The sequence below is a fragment of the Ambystoma mexicanum genome, chromosome 11 (genome assembly GCF_040938575.1).
Source record: "Ambystoma mexicanum isolate Mex_15411 chromosome 11, UKY_AmexF1_1, whole genome shotgun sequence".
Taxonomy (NCBI): Eukaryota; Metazoa; Chordata; class Amphibia; order Caudata; family Ambystomatidae; genus Ambystoma; species Ambystoma mexicanum.
In genome coordinates, this window is record NC_090934.1 from 762,278,115 (window position 1) to 762,295,745 (window position 17,631).

A 17,631-nucleotide genomic window follows, 5' to 3' on the forward strand; every position below is an offset into this window, starting at 1 on the left:
GGTATTATAAGAAACCAATAAATAAAATAATTTCAATTGTCGGCCGGTTCTAATTGTATTTTATTAAAATGCACAGGAACGGCAATGTCCATTATATTTCCTGGTTCATTGTTTAGAACCACTGCAATTGTATATCCTGGCATGATTTAAAACGTGTAACTTTCCTACCTGGTTAGAGCTGATGATTGTACAAGTAAAACAATATCAAAGTGCATGTCGAGCAGCGGGGCATATCAGCATTCAATTGCATTGATTTACTGCACAAATGCATGAATTTAGATTTGGCTGATTGTGAATGTCACATTTACATGAGCCCAGTTAGGCCTTACATTTCAGACCGACCGCACCATGATGCGAATGCCTACTCTCCAATGCATCAGTGCTTCAGCGGCATCAAGGGCACGGTAAAGCAAGGCGCCTGGTACCACTAACCGAAATCAACACCAAGTGTGCCCACTAGTGAACAATACTTGAACATTTATCACTGTTGATATGACTGATTTCTGGTTTTAGAAGTTTCAGGGTCTTCCTAATCGTTGGTACACAAAATGTGTGTGGCTGATTGGCATGCAGTTTCCTAAACCAAGCAGAGGTAGAAGTGTAATGAAAAGAGTTGTGAAACTGTGACCCCTGTGGGACTCGGGGTGGAACCATAGAGGAACATATGTATTGAAGGGTTGCTGACCGTGGGCAGATGGAAGAGGAGTACTCGGCGAGGGGGATGTGGCAGCCTCCCAGCCAATGAGGAGACTTGGAACGGGGTCCTTACCACACTGGTAAAATCCCCACTCCAAGCCTCCTCAGAGTAGGAGGCTGCCATCTTCCCTTTGCCAGGGCCAAAGGTTAGTGCGCACTCCGCATCCCCTTCCCCCAACCCCACATTCTTTTACACATATCCGAACATCTCCCAACCAAAACCCACTTACCTGAGCTCCTCTGTCACACGCTGACTCACCGGCACATCGCCGGCGCACGATTAGCTGCCATGGAAAGGGAGAAGGGACTCCAGGGTTGCCATTTTGCTTGTTTATTTTTTCCATTCTTTTTTAATGGCCACCATGGAAAGGGAGAAGGGAATGCATGTAGTCCTTTCTACCCAATACCTGGCGGACATTTTTTTGCTTTTTTTTTCTCAAGTCGAGAAATGGTTTCAATACCGTTTCTCAGCTTGAGATAAAATGCTATTAGTAGCCTGGAATGACGTGCCCGGGTACTAATAGCAATAGAACCCTAACAAGGGGCATTACTGGTCTGGTAATGCCCCTGGGGCTACATTAAAACCCACGTGATGGCTGGAAGGTTTACAATCAATCTTAACCTCTGCCATTGCTCTAGGGTACCTTACAGGCCATTGTTCTTTGCCTGCCAAGCCATTGCAAAAGGGGAAAGAACATTTGCAAATCAGGCTTCGTCCCAACCCAAAAGGGGCAGCCCAGCCCGAACATCCCCTCTGTACGAGACCACAAGCATCCCCAAAAATGTTTTGGCCATGTTGGGCAGCATCAGTGAGGAGTATCTTGGGTCTCTAGGCCCAGCAGGCACGGGACCCACATGTGGGAATACCTGTCCCACTCGGGTTGACCACAGCAAAACAAAAGAGGTGATAACTTGAAGGTTTAGAATGTCTAGAAAAGGGCGTGGAGGTAGGTATTAAATTATTATAGGTTTCAGTATATCCTTCCAGGACAGGAGGATAGCTCAGTTGTGAGATGTGCAGAGGTCAAACTTAGCTCTCTCCCCTCGAGCCAGGGGAGCCAACTTTTGAATTTCCCCAGGGGTTAGGGGGAAATTGCTTCTCCCAGGGTATGCTTGGGCCCTGCCGCACCCATGTACTCGGCCCCCCTGCCATGAGCCAAGTCCGATCCCGACCCAGGGTCAATAGAATGAGCATGAATAACATTGGGTCATAACGATTGTGCCTATGTAAAATACATATGTCTACACCAGGACATGAAGAACTATACATATTAGGGACCTTGTCAAGTGGCAGTAGTGTAATGAAAACATGTGATAGAATGAGCTGCATGTCTGCCAAAAATACTAATGTCCAGAGAAAATCCCCACGTTCAATCCATCACAAAAATGGCAAACCTATCCCACTTCGTATGTGTGGTCTCTGGGTGGTGTTATTGGAAATGCTGATAATTGCCCCAAAGTGGTCAAATAGTATTTGTATGCATATGAAAAATACATGTAGGCACTTACGAGTCCAAAAAAAATGGAAATGGGCAAATATTAACAGAAAAATGATACAGAAATCCAAGAAACAAGCTCTTTGTTTTGGCCACTAATGATTTTACGAATAACACAAGAGAATGTCCTGCTGCACTTGTACATCATACTCTGAAAAATGCACATTTGTCAGTAGGGCAAGCTCTCCTTACTGTCCCCTTGACACCTAACACATTTCTCTATGAATTAGGCCAGAACATGTCTCATGCAGAATGGATCTGAACAAGCCGTTCGTGTGCCTTTTGGGGTGGGTCCAAGCCTGATTTGCACTGTTTGTTCCACTTTCTGTAGTGGCTTGGCAGGCTGAAAAGGGATGGTCTAGAGGGTTTCCCAGACCAATGCCAGTTGTTAAGGTTAATTCTAAACCTTCCAGCTATCACCTCTTATGTTTCGTTAGAGCTCAGCAGGAGCTCAGGTGAAGTGATTGGTGTCCTGGAGCCTATTTAATAAATTGAAAAAGTTTGATTTAACTACAAAAAGAACAGTTATGAAACTATGAAAATGGTTTTTAAAAATAGCGGAACAGTAAAGTAAAGGTAGTGGAATCTTAGTTCCTGTTAGATCCTGCTCACTTCAACCTCTGCGACCAAGTATGAAGACATATGTAGTTTTGTAAGTGTAGGCGTAGGATACCAAATGGTTAATCCTATAGGGAAATTAAACTTAGAAGATGACTCACACTTCCCATCAGCTGCATGGAACAATGGGGATTCCATATTGCATACGCTAAGTTTCTTCCCATTCAGACCTTTGATAGGGTACTACTCACCAGTACATTGCCAGGATCATCAAAGGAGACCATACAAGGGGCTCATTATATGTTTGGTGGTATCCCGTTGGTAAATCTGGTGGGATACCACCAAACGGAATTACCTTTCCCGGCACCTGGTCTGCCGGAAGGAATTACTGGCAGGTTACAGGTGCCAGTAAGGGTATGTAGATCCTCATTCCCTTGAGTCCCATAGGACTCCATGGGGGAATTGCTGGCAATACCGGCACCGGTAATACCGTTGCCGGCAATATCAGCTGTTTTTTTTACCAGTGGGGTGCTTGAGTTACTTCCCGCTCTTGGCTGGAGGTAAATTAGGTCACCCCACCAGCAAACTTGTAGTTTACCAGTCTGGAAGCCTGCCCATAAACGGAATTACTGGTACGTTAATTCCGGACCAGCAAACATATAATGAGGCCCCATTGGCCAAGTAAGCAATCTGCTTGTAGCCATGGTAGGCCCAGTGCAAGGATACTTATTTGACTCATTATGAACGCCACACACTCAAAAGTGCTGCAATTTTCTATGTTTCAGTTGAATGCATATTGTCTGAAAGATAATTCTGATGTATAATGTCCCCTGAATCATGGCTTCATCTTAGTCCGTGCCGTTTGAGGCCTGATGGGTGGTGCAACTGTCAAACATCAACATCAGGCGTGTGCTGAAGTGGGTCTGGCTTAGGTGTTGTTAAATAGTCATTCATCGGTGTTTATACAATTGCCTGCTGGTATTAGTAGTTCCAGGATGTTCATTATCTTTTGCATCCACACGTGTGCTTGACATGTATGCAGTTTCCTAAACCAAGTAAGAAGGCAACTGCCAAATTGCAAGAGCAGCAAAAGCTTCACTTTCCTACCAAAAATAATGCTGTTAGGTCTATTTCAACCTGGGCAACCAGGCGACTAACCGGGGAAGATGCACGTGAAGTAACCCCAGGAAGGGCCAGTGCGTGGATTTATGCAACCAACCTGAGTGCAAGTGGAATTGAGCATGTCATGCCAACCTTCCAAGCATGCCAGGTTGGATATGGTAGGGCCAATGCTGGCCCTGTACAGCCACCTAGAATTGCCCCATTGTAACTTCGGGACAGTGAAGGCTGCCACAGTGTATGCTGTTTCTCCAATAAGTGAACAATCCTTGTGACGCACAGCAGGGATACACGTCTGCCTATGGAGCAGCTGCGGGATATTCAAGGTTAACGTCCATTGGTGCAGTGACTGTAGACACGCCGAGGAAGAAGGAAGGTGTGGGGGTGCGCCAGCACGGATGGGCCGGATGTTAGTGGCAGCAAGTCTGTGGGAAGCCCCCGCACATTTCCGGCTGCGGCTGATGAGAATCCTGCTGATGTTCTGTGACGCAGACATGTCTACAGAGTGCCCAAACTACCTGTCCCCGTATATGGACAGGGGAATAAATTAGGGTGACCAGATTTTAAAAGTAGAAAACCAGGACAGGGCAACTAACATAAAAGTAGCACTAACTCTTGAAAGTGGCTGTCAAGGCACTACACTTCAGTAGCGATTGGAGGAGAAGGGGGTTTAGGTGTTACTATTCAAAGAAACTCATATTATAATTAATTTATCACAAACTAACACTATCTTAAATTGTAAATGCAGCATTTCTTCAGTGTCATATTGTGCATTCCTGCCTGTCAGCTATGAAGGCCGACTACCAAAAACCGGGACCACTGCAGTTTCCAATGGGAACATAATCTGGAGAAAGGGGGACAGAGCTGCAAACACCGGGACAGTCCCGGCAAAACCGGGACGTCTGGTCACCCTAGAATAAATCTGTTGTTTAACATGTATCCAGATTAGAAGGAATCTTATGTTATGTTAGTGGAATTTATACCGAACACCTCTGCCATGTACGTGGTCTCCAGAGGTGTGCATATATTTAATGAACCGGCACCAATTTTCTATTGCGTGAATTTAATCGTATGTGCCAGGCCCATAATTCTCTGTTACATTATAGCACTTCATTGTTACTTGAGTACTGTGCATGACCGCAAACACGGTGGAAGTGAGTGCTAGAGCTGGTGTAGGCTAAGATTCACTTGGACGGATGCGTTTTATCGTTGTGTTTGAGTATTTTACTGTTTCTTTAATCTTACATAACACCATTCTTTTTGCTTTTAGTAATAAGACATTCAATTCCCTAGACCTGGGGTCGACAGGGATCAGTTGCCTGCTGTTCGATGGTAACAACAACATACGCGCCGCGCCTGCCAGACGACCAGGAACACTCCACATGTTAGTCTGTGCCTATGACTCTTCTTGTAAACCCAGTGGGAAGGTGAAACGTGATCAGATTAGGAACACAACTCTTGTTTCACAGTAAGTAAAACAAAATAGCTAGAAACCCCGAAAAAGGAAAATGGGACATGCAAGAACTATTAGGAAAAAACATATCACGTCGTACCAGTGTCATTTCTGGAACGAGGTAGCAGTTATGTTAGTCATATTCTAAATGGAATTCTGCTTTCATGGAACTCAAAATGTCGCCGCCTATCAAGTTCAACCCTTGGCAGTTATTGTTAAGCGGCTGTGGCAGCGTACTTCTCCAGGGAAGTGGTGGGGGAATGGCGGGGGCTGGTATTATTCAGAGGGGGGGGGGGCGACGCGTGTCCCCATAATAGGACCACATGATGTCTTTGGCTCCACGCGGTCGCAGGAAGTGACCCGTTCAAGATAACCAGCGAGGAATGCAAGACTCGGCTGGAATGTCCATCTCGCAGTGTTTAGGAAAGAGCTTAACAGCTCCGTGCATATACTCAGGGGTACGGAGTTGAACAGGAAACAAGCTCGTAAGGTTCAGAGGCCGGTCACAGAACTCACGTCGCAGCCAGCTGCTCCTGCGACCTCAGCAGTGTGTTTTCAGAAACCCGACCCCCTTTCTTATTATGAAGCCCATTCTCTCCACGGAGAAGTCATTCCTGGGGCCAGCGTCCAGGAGCAGGACCAAGAGTGCATTGCTTCTTGAGCACTCAACACTTCTCCAACTGACACATGTTGTGACCCGAGACCCCGGCAACGCGCGGAATGCTGTGCTGTAATTGCGGGTCATGCAGAACAGTTGGGAAATATTTGTGCGCCATTTTGATAATCCCAGGTCCCCGCAGAGAACAGACAGATCTGATTATGATGAAGCTGAGTGATAGATTGAATTGATGGTGCGATTGAAGACTACTTTGAGGCACCTGTATTTGGCATGGGTGTTTGCTAGTTTGAGCTTAGGGTATTCATTCGCAGGTCAGCCTCTCCCTCTCTCTGCTCTCCATCTGCATTCACCTTTCACTCAGTCTATCCTTGATTGCATCACCCCTGCCTCTTGGCAGTCCCAGAATTATAATTCAGAGTTTGCCCAGTAGGAAAGACTTACATGTAATTAAATCCTGGGTAAAAAGCCATCACACTTTATGCGTCTGTTGGATGACATCTAGAGATGCAACCGAACACTAATGCTTTTAGAAACTGCCACACATAGATAGTCCAATGAATAACAGACATTTTAGAATGTGCCTTTTTTTCTTATATCCTGAGCTGTGGTTCTTCGTAAATTGACTTAGATGTCCCTAACCTACCACAAAACACAACTCCCCCATTTGCAATTCTACCTTCCTGTGGCACCAGAGGCATAGACAGGGTAGGGACTGAGCGGGCAAGGCCCACCCAAAATCTGTAAAGGCCCACTCAGCAGCACTGTGTGGGCATTTACAGATGTTAATGCCACTGCGATGCGACCAACTACATTTTTCGGTTTTACTTTTATCACCATTATAATAAGACTTCCTTGTGCAGACTTTTCATGAAAAGTATATGCACATGTGATGCCATCAGTGATGTTATCAATGACATTTGTCATGTCATCTTTGATGTCCTGGGTATTACTCTTAGCAATGCGCGTAGGTGGCGCGAGTTATGGTTGCTTAGCTTACCATAAGTAGCGAATGTCAAGGATTTTTCGGTTTTACTCTGAACCATAACGTCCCTTTGACAAACTTTTGTTTACTGAATATACATATATATGGCAGTGCACAAAAACAAAGGGGATACACATGTGATATCATCAATGACATTTGTGATGCCATCTTTCTGACTGGGTGTTAGTGCTAGCAGTGCACAGTGGTGCAGGCAGGTATGGGTGCTTAGCCTACCATAACTGGCGAATTTCAGGGGTTTTTCAGTTTTACTTTGAACCATAATGGCACGTTTGTAAAGTGTTTTTAGTGAATTGCACAGGTTTTTAGTAGTGCAACTTAACCATAAGATCCCCTTAACAAAGTTTTTTTGAGTGAATTTTACGGGTTTTTAGTAGGTCAATTTAAGTATAACATCTTGTTAATAAAAAAAATGTGTACTGAATGTCACAGATTTTCAGTAGGGCAACGTAACCATAATGTCCCTTTAGCAAGGGTCTTTTGCTAAACAGTATACACCTTGCGAAGAATGCCACATGACAATATGCTGGCGTACAGCACGGTGACATGTCCCAGAATCAGTACACACTGAACAGTAAGATCTATGCCTCGTGGACAGTGTGGAAATAGATTTTATATTGATGTAGGAATGTCCACCTTCAACATTTCCCTTACACAACGCCAACACGTATTGGTATGCAGCGATTACCAATGCACTACACATTATATATCTTTAGCAAAAGGTGTACTCATCTGAAAATGAGATCAGCTAAAGGCATCCTTCCTCCCCAAGAAACAGCAGCACTGCTGTAATGAAGAAACATGAGAAACAGTGCCGCTACCTTGCAAATAACAAACGCACAAAATTTGTCACCGTACATCTACCGACCCATATTACCGTTTGTTGCCTCTTTCTCATTGCCGTTCGCAAATTGCCTTATTACCTGCCATACCAAACAATAAAGCCACCCGTAAACAAAGTAAATAATGCGTTAATAGTGACCTTTCACAGTGTAAATAAATTTAAAAAAAAAATTGCATACACTCCAAGTACTGTATATTTCTCAGTAAAATACTTAACGCAATAATCTTTGCCAGTAATAGTCTAAATTTGCAAAGCACTAACGTGTGCTACTAAAAAGGAGGATTACTTGTTATAATCCGGGCCGGCTTTGGTGGTTCGGATTACAAAACAAAATCCTTTTTCAAGATGGCCACCATAGAAAGGGAAGGCGGTTATTTCATACATAGCCCCTCTTCCCTTTCCATGTAGGCTGCAAAAAGCACAAGTATGTGACGTGACGCAGAACCTGTATATAAACATACAGCGACATACAACCTAATAACTTACATTTGGAAATAATAGACTGGATTGTAAATGAAAATGTGAACATTTTAGAGTTCGTAAAGTAGGTTTATTTAACAACAAACTATCAGAGACCATCTGAGTAATCCCATTTTCAATGGTTCTAAGGGCGGCATTGCAAATGTTAAAGATGAGGAACACGTTGGTTTTTTCCCATACAAAAATTATGGGTTCTTGGTTAAAGCAGCCGCTTTGTTTCCACAGTGATTTCCAAGAAGGCGCCATGACCTTGAGCCTACAGCCCCATAAATGATGTGATGTTGCTCCGAATAGCGAGTGCAGCGTACGGGCAAAGCGGGCTTAGGGTGTCATCCCACATAATTGTTATGGACAGGCAACCGCTCATGAGCATTTGTATTTGCTGTCCGAAAAGGCCCTCACTCGGCATCTGGAAACCATGGCACGAACAGTACGGCAAGATGTACCTGGGCGGGAAACGTAACACAATACGTGTCAATAACCAACCTGTACCAAAAAATTTCAAAAAAGACACAAAAAATGTGCAAAGTAATACACAAATGTAAGTGGTCAAACATGACATTTTAGTGAAATGTTACTATTGACCATGTGTAACTATAGTAACAGGCTACAAACGCCGAGATTGTGCATGCAGCGTAAGATAAAAAAAATGGCACCTACACAGGAAGACGGTAATTCAGTTATGAAAGCAAAATGAATGGACAATTAAAAAGAAATTACGTCTCGTGATTTCAAACAAATTTTAATGCTAAAAAAGGATACGTGTACTCATACTCTACAAATGCGGAACCTGTGCACTCTGCAATATTACAGGAAAAATGTAACAGCACAGAAAGATAATACGTCAGTTATATTGGCACAATTAGATTTTCGGTAATGTAAAAATAAAGCACGGTTCGCTGTAGAGTGGCCAAAAGTAAACTTACATAATATTTACTCCATCCATTCTTTTTGTGCAAGTCAGACACCAATGTATTCACATCGAAGAATCTTCGTGGACTGATATTGCATGGCCTTACAAACTTTGTAAAACATAACCTTATCAATTGCTATTTTTTTGGACCCTTTCATTCCTTGAATTTCTTCTAAGGTTTCCCTTTCACTCAAGGTAAAAAAACAATTGCCCCTTATACATTCACTCAGATGCGCAGGCGTATTGAGCGTCCAACCAAAAAAGCAACTCATGTGACCTTCACTCAGAAGGCAAATACATTCTTACTTTGCAACAACATATTGAAATGCAATTATGAGAACTGCTACTCCCATACACCTCCAGAATCTCTGTTTCCAGCAAACAGTGCAGATGGTGGCCTTAGTTTTCAAAACTTAGGACGCCAGTGTGATGGCAATATTATTACCTCCAGAATCTCTGTTTCCAGCAAACAGTGCCGATGGTGGCCTTAGTTTTCAAAACTTAGGACGCCAGTGTGATGGCAATATTATTCCAAAAACATTTTAACCCACACGCACTAATTGGTAGTGGTACAGTGAGCACGAACTTCCATTTAAACGTATGACTTTGGTAACAAGAAAACTCCACTTTCTCAGTTTGTGCTCCCACATCCCATCCCCCTCAAAGGTCACCTTCTAAAATAGTATTACATAAGTGTGACAAGTGCAATGCTGTCTTGTTTTGTATGTGTTTATGGCGATGTCCGCGTACACCAAAACATGAATAAAAGATAGCGGGGGCACCAAAGAAAGCTGACGTACTTCACGCTGTTCCACAAACAATCAGGGAAAGCGCCACATTTCCGCGGGCACTCAGTCTAAAGGAAAAAGAGACGTTTTGAGAACCCCCCCTCATAACTCCCTCCTAGACCAAACATCACCAAATTTTCCAAAGATATATTTTTTTTGCAAACTTTGGTGAGGATTCATCCAAGGGGAGCACAGTTGTAAGGCACCCAAAAAGTGCTCTTCCTATGGAAACAGCAACTTCACCATAACAACACAGCCACTAACGTGCCTGTCTAATATGCTGCAGTGGTTGTGGGTAGGACCTACAGATTTGGATATAAGTCCATAGATATTTGAATGTATGGGTGTACATTGGCTTATAACTCCACTGCTTATAAAGTCGCTCCTGGGTGCATGGCCTTTGGCCATGAACCCAAGACTGTACACCCTCCCCAGAACCATCTTACTGCTAAGCTATAGTACGGATGTATGCATTGCTGTAATATGATGTGGTGGTTCTGGCCAGGGCCTAGAGTTTTAGGAGTATGGCATACGGCCTACGGCTTGCAGCCATGCACCCAAAACTCTACATCCTGCCCACAACCACCTGAGTGATGTGCGGTAGTAGAGTTGTATTGATAGGTGTGTATGCTTCACTTGTTCTGGCCAGAGGCTAGACTCCTAGCTGTATGTCCATAGATATTACAATGTGTGGGTGTGCAGTGGCTTATACCTCCAGTGCTTGTAACTTTGTTCTTGGGTGCATGGCCTTTGGCCATGCACCCAAGACTGTACATACTCCCCACAACCATCTAATCGATAATCAATACTACAGGTGTATCCATGGATGTGACATGCTGCGGTGGTTGAAGCCAGGGCCTACAGTCTTGGAAGTATGGCCTTCAACCTACGGCCTATGGCCATACATCCAAGACTCTAGGCTCTGGCCACAACCACCGCAGCATGTCACGCCCATGGCGGCATACTAATCAATAGCACACCCATAGGAAAAAATAATGTAATAACAACATGTACGCAATTTCAATGTTCGCTAACACCACACATGTCCTTAGAACAGGTTCAAAGTGCTTGTATACAGCACGGACTGAAAAACTACAGTTATTAGACCCCTCATTTTCTCCATGTACAAATATCCTGAACAAAGCGGACATAGAGAATACATCATTAACACCTGCCGCCCAAACAAGTACATTATTTCACCCATCTCTTACTCTCTGAACCTCCCCAAGCACCGTAGGAGATCAAAATAGTTTTCGAAACAGCATTTTGCATGGCGAATACATCATTAACATCTGACGCCCAAACTAGTACAGTATTTAACCCATCTCTTACTCTGTGATCCTCCTCACACATTGTAGGAGAGCAAACCAGTTTCCGAAACAGCATTTCGCCTCTGGTGGCGACTGCGCTGTCTTCGGATCCAAGATGTTGGGCGCATCTACACATTCTGACGCACATCACGGCTCGCTGCAGCCAATCAGCGAAGACGTCGCATGTCCGCCGTCATGACGCCACACCCCTGGCCAATTGGTATCGTGTCCGTGGAGCGAACAGGGAAGTGTGACCACGGAGCATAGATATCACTCATTTTTTTAGACATATTTTTTGGTCATTTTAAAGGAAACTACTGGACGAATTGTCACCAAATTTACAAAAGCACGCTTTCGGGACCAAGCCCCTGCCCCTGCCACAATTTTGGTGAAAATCCGTCTGACGGTTTGACCTGTAGGCGTGCGCAAAGTTTTTCCCCCATTCACTCTATGGGAAAAAAGATGTTTTGGGACCCCCCCATATCTTTTGCCCCCTTGCACCAAACATCACCAAACTTTGCAAAACAATTCAGAGTGCCCCATATACTTTTCTTGCAAAGTTTGACGAGGATTTGTCCAGGGGGAGCAGAGTTATAGGCCACCCAAAAAGTGCTCTTCCAATGGAAACAGCAACTTAACCATAACTACACAGCCACTACTGTGGCTGTGTAATATATATATATTATATAGCGCTGCATTATAGTTAAGGTGAGTATCAAGTTCCATAGCAAATCTGAAAAATGAATTGCTAATAACTTTTGACTTGCATGATGGATTTCGCTGAAATTCTGCAAGCAAACATGAACTTGTGAAAGCATATGTTATGTTATGTTATGTGCTTGCTTATTTCGTGCTGGTAGCCTGCAGGCATCAGGGCGCAGGAAACCAAGAAAATCAAAAACACGTCATTCTCCTCATTAAGTTGGATAAAAATCCTAAAGATGGGGACTCTATTTCTCATTGAAACAGCAAGGTTTTAAGCAATTTCCTTAATCTCTGGTAGACATCGGCAACTTGTTCCAGAGGTCTACTGCTTTCACCGGGAAGGATTTGCCTTGCCTAAATGCACACTTGACCCCGGGAGTATTCAAGGTGCCCCTGTCGGCTGATTTTAGACATCTTCCAGGTGAATAGAAGGAGAAATGTTTTTTGAAGTAGCTGGGGGCCTCTCCATATAGGCATCTATGTATTATTGTCATGGCCTTGAACTTGACTCTATCCTCCACTCTTAACCAATGTAGTGCTCTTCTCCCTGTTGACACACATGTTCGCTGTTCTTTATATTCTTGACTATGCGAACTGCGTTGTTTTGTATGACTTGGCACTTTTGAATTTCCCTTTTTGTGGCTCCTAGCAAAAGAGCGTTGCTGTAGTCAAGCCGTGACAGGATGATAGCTCTGGCAATTGTTTCAGCATTGACTTCATTAATCAAGGGTCTTATTGCTCTCAGAAGACGTAAGTAGTAGGTGCTATTTTTCTGCAGGTAGCTTACCTGTACCTCCAAGCCCACCGAAGCTTCCACCATCATCCCGAGAGTTTTAAAATGCGGCATCACCGGGATGATGGCGTCCTTGATGGTGAAGGACTTATATTCGTTCCCCAACTTGCATCTAGCCTGTCGTGTGCCGAAAATCGACAGTTCTGTTTTAGTATTATTTAGACACATCCAGGATGTGATAAACCTCTGAAATTTTCGCACTATCAGTGATATAATCACCCGTGAGTTCAAAAATGAGCTGCGTATCATCGGCGTAATTCATAAAGAATACGCCGATGTGTTCCAGGAGTTCGCAGAGGCTTCTCAGATATAAATTAAACAAAAGAGGTGACAAGCTATCTCCCTGCGGGACTCCATATAAAATGGGAGCAGCCTTAGAGAAATTGTCACCCCAGTGTACTCTGGCACTCCGGTCTTTGAGAAAGGATGACAACCAGGCCAACACCTTGGGAGAACAACCTGCAATATTATCCACTGCCTCCTGAAGGAGCTGGTGACCCACCAAATCAAAGGCTGCGCTCAAGTCGAGCAGCATGAGAATGCCTGCTTTACCTTTATCTCTCAGGCCCAACATATGCGACTGAAGGTCCAACATAGCAGATTCGGTGCTGTGGGAGGCCCGGAAACCTGATTGTTGGTTATGCAGCAACTTCACGTCATCCACATGTTTTTGCAGTTGGTTTGTGGCCATTTTATCTAACACCTTCAAAACAAAGTTCGAATTTATGATGGGCCGTAGGTTCCCGGGATCTTTGGGGTCCAACCCTGTTTTTTTGACTAGTGGGGTAATAGTTACCTCCTTGATGTCCTTAGGCACCACACCTTCACTGAAAGATGCATTAACTATCTTCGTCAAAACCGGTGAGAAAAGTTCTTTATGCTCCAAAATGATTTTGGTGGGCAGTGTATTCTCGCACACAATGTCGCTTTCATCTTGGCTAGGACCTCACATAAATCGTCCTCTGATATGGATAGGAACTTAAAACTCCCTCTTGCTTCCACGTTTGTGGTTGCAACATGGGTAGCAGGTCTGTCGCCTTCAATTCTGGCTGTGATTATGTTATTTATGGCCTTTTGAATCTTGTTTGCAAAAGCTTCTTGCACCTTATCACAGTCTTCACTGGTAGGTGTATGTGGCTGTGTTAACATCCTGGGTTTTTCCATTCCCTTAAGTATGTCAAAAATGTTACTATTTGGCCTTGATGCTTTGCAGTCGAGAGGTTTTTCAGAAATAAAAGATTTAATGTACAAAACACCTGGAATTCAGCACAAACCCAACAGTGATAGGGTGCAACGGCCAGGAGCGGGCCATGGAAGAAAAAAGCAAGTGAGGGCAGTAGGGGGACCATGGAAAAAGGAGTGGGGCACTTGGTGAATGCCTGTGAGAATTTTCGAGCATTATACGGGGAATACCACTGCCAAGAATCGTTCAATGTCACCGTATGTGTAGTTTGTTGCCATTATCCAGGGAATATCGAGGGAATCCCATGGGAAAGGGGAGAGAGTGAAAAAAAAGTAATTTAACACCTGCAGTGATCACATCTCCTAGGCAGGGAGTAATGGTTCTCTGTGCCGAAACCTACTGGTGCAATATGGACAGAGGCCAAGGTCCATGGCTAGTTGGCCCCAATGAAACCTATTGGTGCAACATGTACCGTGCCCACGGCTGAAAGCCGAGGCCTCTGGCCATGGTTAGTGGGCTCCAAAGAAACCTATCAATTCAACATTTACAGTGTCCATGGCTGAAGGCCGTAGCCGAAAGGCATGGATAATGGGCCCCAAAGAAACCTATTGGTGCAACATGTACAGTGGCAACGGGCAAAGGCCATGGCTAGTGGGCCCTGATGAAACTATATTGTTACAAAACCTCTTTTTCATTCAGTGAAAAAACTTTAGTTAGGAGAGAGGGAATCAGATTTAACATGAAACATACATAGCAAGAAAAACTTTGAAATTCAGTGAAAAAACCTTCTTTAAGAGAGAGTTAAGGTGATCAGATTTAACACAACAATACCCCTGAAATTTAACAATTGCATTTAGAGCAAGTCTACCTTAACAATGCGCCCCCTATTGCACAGCATAGGACCACAATGGGCATCATGTATGACATCACTAGTGACATCACTAATTACATCATCCATCTCCTCACTGATTACATCAATGATGACCTCATGCATTCCATCACTGATGACACAGGCTTGATTAATTACATTTTGAAATATGACAACTCTGTTTTTAACATAAAGTATATGTACATATTTTCTACTTAGACAGTACAATATATTCTGCCCTTGTTTCTTTAAATCTAATGTGCAGCATACCATTGTAAGTACATAAAGACAGACAGTCTTACAAAGAAGAATAGTATGTAAGCATGTATGTACTTTGGAAGGTAATCTGTTATATTGGAATAAAGATTCATAATTTATTTTCAAAAGAAATTACTAAAAGTAGTATTAATACCATTGCTATATCTATAATACAATATTTACTTTTTAATCTTTATTTCTTTTCTACAAATGTAATTTAGTAGCATAAGTAACAGTTTTCTTTTTTTTTTGCATATCCACCAGTTCTAGAATTCTTAGATTATATATTATCACAATGCACCCAGGCATGTATTTGCTTTTGTATGTGATTTCTTGAGACAACTTGTCATTTAGAAAAGAATGTGTTCATGCAATATTACAACAGTAAGGAGAATTGTAAATTTAAATGTGGACATTAACTATTTCATAACACTGACTGTTAAACATGTTTCTACTTTGATCGATTCTTATTTTATTACTACATATACTCATTATATTATGTTTGAAATACCTGAAATAGATTTACCAGAATCAGGTACTTTGCCTGCAATGAAGTATTGTAATTGTTTACTAATACATGACATTTAAACCGTTTGTATAATGTTTCATGTTTTGTATTTTAAATTGTATAAATTGATAAGTACTACAAATGAATGCTCCATACAAAATCATATCATACTTCTGTATCTGTGTATTGTTCCATGTCATGTTGTTATTATTGTTAAGTGTAATAAAATAAAATATGTATCAAAAGATGTCAACAAAAATATTCATATTGTAATTTATTTAATCTGTAATACCACACACTCTTATGTCATGCACTCATACACCACACATGCTTATGGCAAATGTTCTTCCCACCACACACTCTTATGCCACATGCTCTTATTTCACACACAAAACTAGGCCACGTACTTATGCTGCACACTCTTACTCCACACACTTTTACAAGACTGGCTCTTACAGTATGAGCTCTTACACCACACACACTTGTACCCATTATCTTATGTCACATGCTCTTTTACCAAATGCTCTTACACCAAACACACTTACACCACATGCTCTTATGCAACACATGTGTATGCCATGCACTCCTATGACACTCACTCTTATGCCATATACTTGTATGCCATGCAGATGTATGCCACATGCACTTACATTGCATGCTCTTACGGCAAGCACTCTTACACCACAGATTATTATGCCACACATTTGTAGGCCACAGATTCGTATGCCACAGACTCTTATGCCCCAGACTCATCTGGCCCACACTCTTATACCCCATACTCTTTTGCCACAAACGTTTACACCACCCACTGTATGCCTCAATGAGATAACCAACAGCAACCTATATCTAAACGACAATGAACCCCAAACTGCAATCCTTTGGCCCCTGCAAATAAGTATAAGACCAGAAACAGCTACAGCAATAAAACACCTGGGAATACTCATGGACAATGGACTCACATTAGAACTACAGGTCAACACAATAGTATGCACATGCTTCTATCACTTACGCACAATCAGATGCATTCATCCATACCTATGTTTCTCACACTGGACACGCTCCATAATCTTATTGATATTGTCAAGAATAGATTAGGCAAACATTCTATATCTTGGTATGCTTCACTACCTCCCCTCCGCAACTCTGCAAATACCTCCCCTCTCGAGCTCTTCGCTCCTCTACCTGCAACTCATTCAGGGTCAGTCGTCTTTCAAAGAAACGAGCTGGGGGTAGATCTCTGTCTTCGGCTGGGGCCTCCCTCTGGAACAGACTCCCTGCCACTCTAAAACTTGAGGAGAACCATCTCCGGATCCGGAAGCACCTCAAGACCTTCCTCTTTTCTTCTGCCTTCGCTCCCCCTCTCCCCTGATGATCTGTTCTCTCTTGGAAATTTGCACCTGGCAACCCTCTGTCCTCCGGGCCCATGTACCTACTCACCCTGCCACCCTCCCGCACTGCCTCTGGGCCACCCCTTGCACTGGGGTATGTATCTGTACCCATACAGCCCCCCCTTTTTCTTCCTGCACTTATCAGACCTACCCTGTCTGCTGCCTTAAACCTCGCACTTGCAAATTACTGGCTGCACTACCACTGTTTGTTGCCTTTATTATTAATTTATTGTTATTTATCTGTTTCTCCTCTGCTTCACACTTTCCACTTCTCCCCCCTTCCATGCACTTTTCCCTTCCCCCTCTCCCATGCACTTGCACATTCTCAATGTCACTGGGCCTAGTAAGATCGCTGTTTTGTTCTCCCCTGTTCCCCTCCCTTGCCTTGTCGCTCTCTGAAACACTTGTGTACGAGCGCGATAGAAATAAAATATCAATATCAATATCAATACCTCATGAAGAAACTACAGCACATCCAAAACACTGTTGCAAGACTTCTGCTGAAAATGTATAAGGGGAACGCATCACCCCGACCTTGAGAAACTCTCACTGGTTACAGTGAAGAAAATAATCGACTTTAAACACTCTGCATCGCTCACAGAGCACTACATGGACAGGGTGTGGAATTCCTCCAATCAAAAATCACCCTCTA